This window comes from Hibiscus syriacus, unplaced genomic scaffold (assembly GCF_006381635.1).
Source record: "Hibiscus syriacus cultivar Baekdansim isolate YM2019G1 unplaced genomic scaffold, ASM638163v2 tig00112253_pilon, whole genome shotgun sequence".
Lineage (NCBI taxonomy): Eukaryota > Viridiplantae > Streptophyta > Magnoliopsida > Malvales > Malvaceae > Hibiscus > Hibiscus syriacus.
In genome coordinates, this window is record NW_024063283.1 from 430,121 (window position 1) to 440,697 (window position 10,577).

The following is a 10,577-nucleotide window of genomic DNA, read 5'->3' on the forward strand; positions in this document are numbered from 1 at the left end:
AAATAAAGTTTGGTTATTTCGATTGGTTAACCGAATTAAACTATTTTTTTTTTAAAAATTAAATTTTTTAATTAGAATAATTTGAATATAATAGAAGTATTTTTATCTGGTTCAAAATTTTATTAGGTATTAATAATTTAACGAGTCTAGTGTGGTTAAAAATTAATTGAGTCTTAATTTTTAATGGGCTTGAGTTTAAAATATTTATTTAATATATAATATATTTATATTTAATAATTTAAGTTAATTAACTGATTTCAAATCGAATTAACCGTTATTCGAATATTGAAAAAAATATTAACGGCTTCTTGACCGAACTAATTCGGTGGCCGACCGAATTAACTGAACTAATTCAATTCAGTTGATTAACTCGATTAAAATCGAAAAATAAATACCCCTTAATCCGACATTTCAAATACTTATTGATAATGAATACTCCTAATACCTACAATACTCCTAACATATTTACATTTTTATTAGTTTCTTATTTTTGTCATTTAGTCTTTCATAATATAAAAATGTTTTATACTTAAAGTTGCCATTAAAATAAGTGATAACTGTCGTTAATAACTATCAACGACTTTTTATGCATAAAATAAATCTCATCAATTTAGATTAGAACAATTTTAATAATATTATGGGTAAATTACAGAATTGATCACTTTCGTTTGAGTTTTATAAACTTTTCTCCCTGCATTAAAAAAATAATATTTAGTAACTTTCATTTCGTTTTAATTTTTTTGTTGTAGAACTAATATTTTGATATAATAAATAAGAGCAAAAATGTTTTTGGACCAAATTGAATTTGTTCAAATATTACAAAAATAATTCAAAGTTTCGAGTTTTTAAAAGGTGAAACGGGCAATGTGGGGCACGTAATGTAAATCTGGCCTACAGGTTTCGAAACCCCCTCAAAGGTTTCGAAACCACATGTTCAAACGATCAAAATTTTAAATGAAGGTTTTGAAATGCCTTTAAAGGTTTCGAAACCCCTACTCAAAATTACAGATTTTTCAGCTCCCAATGCCTCTAAATCATCCACAACGGCTAGAAATGGCTAATAACTCATTGCAACATATAAAAACAAGTTTAGGACACTTGAAGAAGGTTATCAACACCTATCTAAGCATTCATACACAAGAAAAAAAGTTTTTCAATCCTTATTTTCTTTTTCTTGTAAATATTTGTGTTTTGAGCTTAATTGTATATCCTTAGCTAAATCTTTGTAAACACCAACTTAGAGAGGTATTCTTGATAACACATTTCTTATCCTTTGTAAATGGATTTTGATTCTAGTTTAGTCATGTAAAAAATTAGGGAGTTATGTAGACAACCGTTTTTGTCCAAATCTACAAAAATATTTTATTATATTATATTATATTATATTATATTATTTTTATTTTTATTTTTTATTTTTGTAGGTCCCATGTTCATGTTCAACCTCTCATTTCCAACAAACTACCCCACCCATTCCACTACTCTCCACCCACCACCTCGCACGTCTCTCCTCAAAAAATGGGAATCTTTATCAGGGGGCTGCCTTTTTATTGAAATTAACTTTAAATTCAAGGGAGGAAGGCATCCAGAGGGGGGAGCAATAACAAAGCAAAAAAACTTGAAGGGGGCCACCTTTTAATTGGCCAGCTCTGTTTGGTTCTTGGTCTGGGGGCTCCCTCAAACCCAAAGATCTTTATCATTTTTTCATAAGCTTCGGAGGAGGTTTCCATTCAAGAGGGTGTCGGCCACCAAGAGCTACGAGGTGGTTGTATCCAACGGTTCTTGTACTCCTCAGAAACGAAGGTTAAGATCCAGCACGACGGCGTTCAATGATAGTCCGTTTTCAACACCGATGAAGCTTAAATTGCCTCGCTGTCACTTAATTTCAAGTCCAAGCAGCCCTGCAAATCAAATTTAGGCGAAACTAGGCGAAGCGGGTCTGACGCTGCTCAAGCAGTTCGCTAACGTGGACTGTTCTTACAACCTCTCCCCCTAAGGGCTCTACACCAAGATCTCGCTCTGTGATGCCTTAATTGCCCACAGCGGAACCAAAGTCAGCCGCGAGGTCTTTGAATCTTCTGGTGGATTGCTGCACTTGATGTGCTAAATATGATTCTGGTAACTTTTAGAAGGGTGCATAATTCCTTGTACTTTAAGGCTAGACATAAAACAATTTGGTTTTATATAAATGCATATAGCTATTTGTCTCATGTAAGGCAGTATTTCTGATTAAACTGGTTCAACTTGTTGGACCATGTCATGTTCCTTTTCTTTTTTATTTTTTTATTTTTCCCTTGAAATTTAGCATTTTTTTACTCTTTTATTATTTTATTTATTTCCTTGAAAATTAATTTTCTTCATTGTTTTCCATTTTTTTAAACTTGATTTTATATATTTAAAAAACTTTCTTTTTTATTTCATTTTTTTTATTTTTGTAATCTAACATTCTTTTTCACATTTTTAGAGGAATCCCAATCGATCAAAGGTAAACAACTCGAATCGAATGCTCTTAAATTTTAATTTTAATTTCAAATTTTTGCAATTAAGACAAACGACAGATTAATTGGTACTAAAAGGACGGTTCAAGGGTGTTAATCCTTCCTTGACCGTAACCGACTCCCGAACCCCACACATTTTTGGTAAAACACAGATCTGGTAAGATGGTGTCCGATCCACCTAAATGTTTGTAAAATGATCGGTGGCGACTCCAATTAGTTTAATCTAAGTCGAAACCCAATTTCGAGCCCAACCGAAAGACGGTCGCGACAAGTTGTAAAGGTTACTGTTGATCCTTGAAAAGAAATAACAAATTAGTGAGTTTGTTGGAAAATCCTAAGTGAGGAGCTTAAGTAGTGGATGTAGACTTCTTTGAGAAAGCTGAACCACTATAAATGATTGAGCAAAATTTTCCTATCTTTATACTCTTTACTTTCTAAATTTCAAAAAGCCAATTCACCCTCTCTTGGCTTATTTCAGTTGATTGATCGGGCTTCATAAATCCTAATAATTGGTATCAGAGCGGGTCACAAATTGTAAGTCTAACAATCTTGTGAAGATCCTTGAAGCTCTACATCAATTTCCTAAAGTAACCGAGAAGATGGCTTTTTCCTTCGACGCTTACTACATCGAAGATTCTCAACCGGTTAACAAGTCACCCTATTTCAATAGAGTAAATTATGCTTATTAGAATAATAGAATGATGATCTTCATTCAAGCTACCGATATAGATGCTTGGAGCTCTATCTTAACGGGTAACTCTTCTCCAACTAGAGCTATGGCGGAATAGAGTTAAAGAGAGAAGAAAGAGTTCCAACTCAGTGCTAAGGTCATGCACTTTTTTTTATACATTAAGCCTGGATGAATATGGAAGAGTCTTCTCTTGTTCAAATGTCAATGAGATTTGGGACAAGCTCCAAGTCACTCATGAAGGAACCGATGAAGTGAAGGAAACGAAAATAAGTCTTCTCAATCATAGCTATGAAAATTTCAAGATGAAATCAGATGAAGACATGAAAGCTATGACATATATATTTTTCGTGATTGACAACGGTCTCAAGGGATATGGAGATATCATCCTTAACAAGAAGCTTGTTAGGAAGATGATATATTCTCATCAAATATCTTGGCAATTGAATAAGATTACGATCATTGAAGAGAAAAACTTAAAAACTTTATTGCTTGATGAACTTATTGGCTCCCTTCTCACTCATGAGATGATGGAAAATGAGGAAGAACAAGAAAAAGACAAGAAAGAAAAAAAGAAAGAAAAAATATGTTGCCTTGAAATCCTCTACTCAAGATGAAAGCACCTCAAGTGAAGAAGAGGATGATGAAGAAGAAATGGCAAAGTTCTTCAAGAAATTCAAACAATTCATGACATCCAAAGAAGACAAGAAACATGAATCGAGTAAGAAGAAAGGTCCCTCAATATACTTTGAGTGCGAAAGGACGGGACATGACAAGTATGAATGTCCTCTCCTAAAGAGGAAGGGATCAAGCAAAAAGAATGCATTTGTGGCAGCTTGGAGTGATGAAGAAAACTCCGATGATGATCAAGTAGTCATTCTATGCCTCATGGTAATCGAAGAAAATTCAATGGTAACTTCTAACTATTGTGATTTAAATTCTTATTCATTTAAAGAGTTACAAGATGCCTATGATAAGTTGTATATGAAATTTGAGACCATGAATTTCAAATATAAGAAATTAATTTCAAATTTTAAAGTTGAAAATGATTTGATTTTGAAAGCAAAAGTTGATTTTGAAAAACAAAATGAAACTTTGAAAAATGATTTAGAGCTTTAAAAAATCAAAATCAACTATTTAGAAAAATAAAATTTTGATTTGAAAGTTAAGCTTGAAAGCTTAACAAAAAAAATTTCTAAAAACAACTCATTATGTTTAAAAAAGGCAAAATGCTCACATTGTCATTTGCATGGTCATTTGGAACATACTTGTCATTTAAAGAAAAGAAAACATTTTAAAATTAGACAAGTATGAGTTCCTAAGGGAACAAGGGGCATTGGAACTAATGTTCAAGGATCCAAAGCAATTTGGATACAAAAATCCAATTAAATGTCTCTTGTAGGTGTGTGTGAGCAATGGTGATGAAAGTGAAGATATTCAAATGTTCTAGCCACAGTTGATATGGAATGAGTAACCTCTAAGCTTATTTTGATTATCTTGCATAATTGGTTGCTCATTTGGTTTAAGCATGCATGTGTTTTGATTTTAAATGATTTTATGTTTTCTATCTCATGTATGTTAAAACGAATTGTGATGAACATTTTATATAGTTTTAACGATTTTTCATGAATATTTGTTCATCATAATGAATTTTGGTCAAAATTGGTTTTAATGCTTTGTTTTTACAAATTTTAATTTTTGATATTAATTTAAATGTTTATGCATTGATTATATTGCAATTGATATTTCTTTAACAATTGATATCAATTTTTAAAGTGCATAACATTTTTGAAATGATTTATGCATATGAACCTTGATGTCTCATGTTAATTGTGCACAAAGTAATATAGACTTGGATATATTGAATTTCATGTATTACTAACATGTTTGTTAATATTTGTTGAAATTCAGTGTTTTTTAAGTGTTAATTTCTAAAAGTCAAATTTTTATTTGGAATGCATTTGTTGAAAGGTAGCTCTAATTTTTCAAATGATTTTAATGTTAAAATTAATACTTACTATCCATTGTTATTTTGTACCTTAAAGTTTTTTTATATAAAAAAGAGGGAGAAATATATGTTTGAAAATTTCTATTTAAAGAATGAAAAAAAGGGGAGTTTAAATAATTTTTAAAAAATATTTCTCTTTTTCATCAAATATTTTTTAAAAGGGGATATTTTCTCAAAAACCATTTTTAAAAGGTTTTGTTATATCAAAAAGGGGGAGATTGTAGAAATAATATTTTGATATAACAAATAAGGACAAAACTGTTTTTGGACCAAATTGAATTTGTTCAAACTTTGCAAAAATAATTCAAAGTTTTTAAGCTTTTAAAAGGTGAAACAGACAATTTTGGGCCTAGTTTCGAAACCCCTTCAGACATAATGTAAATCTGGCCTACAGGTTTCGAAACACCCCTCAATGTTTTCAAAACCCCCTGTTCAAACGATCAAAATTTTAAATGAAGGTTTCGAAACCCCTACGTATAATTACAAATTTTCAGCTCCCAATGGCTAGTAACTCACTCCAACATATAAAAATAAGTTGAGGACACTTAACGAAGGTTACCAACACCTATCCAATAATTCATACACAAGAGAAAAAAATCATTCATTATTTTCTTTCTCTTGTAAATATTTGTGTTTTAAGCTTAATTGTATATCCTTATGTTTTGTTTTTGTGAGCTAAATCTTTGTAAACACCAACCTAGAGAGGTCTTCTTGTTTACATATTTCTTATCATTTATAAAGGGGTTTTGGCTCTAGTGTAGCCAAGTGAAAAACTAAGGAGTTGTAAAGGATACTCTTGATCCTTGAAAAAAAGAGAACAAATTAGTGGATTTGTTGGAAAATCGTAAGTGAGGAGCTTAGGTAGTGGATGTAGACTTCTTTGAGGAAGTTGAACCCCTATAAATCATTGTACAAATTTTCCTATCTTTATACTCCTTACTCCCTAAATTTCAAAAGGCCAATTCACCCCCTCTTGGCATATTTCGGTTGTTCGATCGAGCTTCATAAATCCTAAGATTTCCCTCTAGTTTCCAAGGCTTCACCTTGACTAATCTGGACCGACCTGTGTCACAAACCTGGCTTTGGTGGGCGAGTCTCCCAGCGGGGAATTTTTGTATACACAAGGACTCAAACCTGAGACCTTGCTTAAGCGATATCAAGTTGCTTACCACTTGAACCAACCCCGATTGGTTTATTTTGTTTTAATTAAGATGTGGTCACTGGAGGTTAACGATCATTAAACCTTTAACAGTTTGCTGACATGGCATGATAAATATATAAAGTTAAAATTACATCATTTTCAGGTAGATAATACGTGGATTAATATTTGACCATTTTTCTTTCATATGTGTACACTTTTGCTCACTAAATTTAAAATTTGGTCACTTACGTTATCATTTTATTAAGTTTTGGTAACTTACGTTATAGTTTTATTAAGTTTTGGACACTTGGATATTGAATGTCATTAGTTAGATGATGTGACCCATTCGTAAAATGGTTTAATTTTTATAAATCATATCCTTTAGATAATATAAGATTATGGGTCTTTTATAAATTTAAATTAGTTTAGGGACAATATTTCAATTTATCCATTTTTAATAGGTTTTCTTCTCAACCTCATTATTGTTCATCTTCTCTCGACTTCTTCTTTAAATATCTTTTATCCATTGCTCTATTTCTTTTTTTTTTCTTCTTTCATGGACTCATGTTGCATTTCAAGAATAATGCAAGATTTTCAGCTTCCGGTAACAAATAATAACGCCTAAGTTTAGAGAAAAATGAAAAGGTATGCATCTAAAGATAAAATAAAGCTAGATAATCTTAGTTATACAAACTAAAATCCAATTTCCAAATATTGAGACTACATACCAAATCTAACAAGGAACAATAAGACAAATCAATGGATTCAAATAACCCAATAATTGGATATCACTCTTCGTGGTGATTTCCCTTGAGAAAATGCCTCTGGTGAAACATTACCAATGGATCCAAACAACCCGATAATTGGATCTATAAATCTATCCACTGAACTCAATCCAAAATTCATGATCTTCAACCTAAAATCTTTGTTTTTGCTCAAGAATAAGTAATTTTCCGATTCTAGATCCCCATCAATAATGTTTGCATTATGAATCACCATTAACCCTTACAGCCTGCGCGATCATTACACCACCGCTATCACGTTGACCACCGAGTACATTATTTTTGCGATGACCCCATCGAACAACTTACGCTAGAGTAGAGCTCTAGTACTAAGTGAATGTTGGTTTGATCTTCGTAAATGTCATGGAGGTTGATCACGTTTGGATGCGATGGAATGTTCTCGACAATCTTTCGCGTAATAGGAATTTAGTTGGTTAACAATGCGTCAGAGATAAGAACCTGGTAATGTATAGTTAATAACGTTGCCATTAAAGAAAATATAGTTTTCTCGGCTCGAGGTAGTGGAGTTGTGGTGGGGTGAATCTTTTCAGATTTTTTTATGGAAAATTATATGTATTTTTCGCGATCTTCATTAATTCTTATTATACATTTTCTTACAATTGAGAACCCACCTAATTTGTTTCAAAAAGTTACAACTAATAATTAGAAACAAAAAGGATATTTCAATAGAGCAGAGATGATACATGCACCAAAAGGCTCACATCAAAGGAATATAGATTATCTCTTCTAATTGATTCACACAGCCAAGCCTTGGAAAAGAAGCAAGAACAATAGCAAACTTGTGATGACTTTTTGAATGGGATCAAGGTGTTATTTGGTCAACATATCTTCTATATATACAACCGACTATCTCTTAACTTTCCAACGATACTTGAAACACATCAATTCGATATTGGAAACTCAAGATACGTCCATTTTAGTGAAGATAACGTGTGTAGAAATTCCATACGTGATTAATATTAGATTTTGTAAATATTACGAATTATCAAATTTTTATTGATTATTTGTAATATAATTTAATATAGAATAATGCATTATATTTTAGGATTAAATTTATTATTCTATTAGGAATTAAGATAGAGTTAAAATATAATTTTTTAGTTTATTATTATTTTATTAAGAATTAGATAGAATCAAAATAATATCTTTAGTTTATTATTATTTTATTTAGTACATACTTAGATTCATGGAACTCCTTGCCCTATATAAAGGAGTCTCCATTCACCATTGTAAAACAAATTTCTTTCATTAATAATACAACGAGAGTTTGTTTTTGCAAGTGTTGATTGCCTTGTGTCTTCAAAGCATTCTTCATCATTAAGTTCTTCAAGTTCTACGCGAGAGAGATCTTTACACTCCAGTTTGCCTTCTCATTGTGATTAGAAGGGCTGGTTAAAGCCAATTATCAACTTTTCCTAGTCAATTATGATTAGGATGGTTCGTAGGAAAACTATCTATCAATCACTATCATCATCATCAAATAACTATTCTCACCCATCATCACCAAAACCCTAATTTTGGCTATGTCATTCTATCATTATCTTCTTTGTCTTTGTTTATCTTTATTATCTTAGTATTTATTATCGTAATATTTGTTCTTGATTTTCCATCAACTCTTCCCTAATTTAAAAACCCTAAAAGTTACGATAAACCCCTAATCCACCATCCTTCTCGTTCTTTGATTGAGTTTGTATCTCTAGACACTATTTTTCTATTTCAAGCAATGTTCATCACTCCCTTGCAATCCCCTCTTAATTGATATAAATATTTGGATCGATTCTTGGGATAATTAAGTATTTTCGCTTATTCTTGCATGCATAAATTGTCGAGGTACCCCAAAGGAGCTAGTTCATAATGATTGATCATTTTTAGGATCTTTTTATATTCACTACAAGAAAATATACCTTTAATGACACACGAACGATGACACACGCTAATTTATGACTTGCAAAAAATGAGTGTCATAAAAAATGTCATGTTTTTTAAAATCTGAACGATTTATGACTTACAATAATGTGTGTCATATTTAATAGTCATAATCCAAAAAAATTGCAAAAACAAGGAGTACAGTTTTAATTGTGTGCCAAGAATAAAAGTCGTATTTTAATTTCCCCCCCATTATTTTCATCATTTCCCGCTTCTTCCCCCCTCGATAACAAAGTTCACGTCGCATGCTTCCCTCATTTTTCTCTTTTTCCATTTTTCTCTTTGCAACCTCCCACTGGTTTGGCCATTCACCACAACGCAAACGAGGGAGTGAAAAATCAAGGGTTTCCACAGGTATTCCTCATTTTCTATTGTAATACTTAGGGTTTTGTTGATTTCTATTTTGTCTGATTTAAAGGGTTTGATGCTTTTACTTCATATATGTTGAAATTGAATACAAATTTGTTGCTTGTTTAATTTTCTATTATTTGTTTAATCACTACTGATTTGTTCATTTCATAGGTTCTTTAAGTGGGTTATTTCGGTTTTTATACTTCAGTGGACTCTTGTGGTAGTTTTCGAACTCTTTTTGATTTTTGGGTTTTGATGGATTATGTATTTTGGTTCAAAAATGTTGAATTTTGATTGTCTTGTGATATATGTTTTTTTATGCTTGTTGAAATGTTTACAGACATATCTTGTTTTTGCTAGCCTATTCGTTTACCCCAATGACAATTATTTGTTGCTTAAAAACTTTTGCATTTATCACATTGATGCTATATTTTGATAAAAATATAATAATAAGTTAAGAAATATAATAATAAGTTAAGGGAATTTTATAAGGGACATACCTACGTAGGTGACATTGAAGCTCTAACACTTGGAGTTTCTTTAATTCTATAACACTCTTGGTTTTTGCTGATATATCTTCAGACGAGCTTACATTTCCCTACATGTGAATGCATTAGTTGCAAAACAATTTGTCTGCACAATACTAGATCCATAGTGAAACTATGCATTTCTTTGAGCTCCCTATTTATGATAGAAATTACACAAAAGACATTGAAAAAGAAAAGAAAATAAAAAGATCCACCTTCTTAAATAGGGATAAGTTTCAACACACATGTTGACAGTAGAAAAAAAAAGTTAACAACACCATAAGGTATCATGAAATGCATGGCTTCCCAACAACACAATGCTGAGGGGGGAAACAAGGGGGGATAACAAACAAATAACTATGCAACTGCCAAGAAAACCTCAAAAGTTGTCTCAAATCCTCGTTCGTGTGATTTACCTGCAGTCGAAGTTCTTAGACAATACCTTTGATTCTTTAATTAATTATTCCCTAGCAACAAAAGACCAATTTCACCCAGGTTTCTATGATTTAGTTTTAAAAATTACCCATAATGCAACAAAATCAATTTCACCCAAGTTCATAAACTTAAATCACCGATTTCTAGCAAAAAAGATGGCTTTTCCCATATGTTAAAGATGAATTCTTTTCTTTTCTATCTAG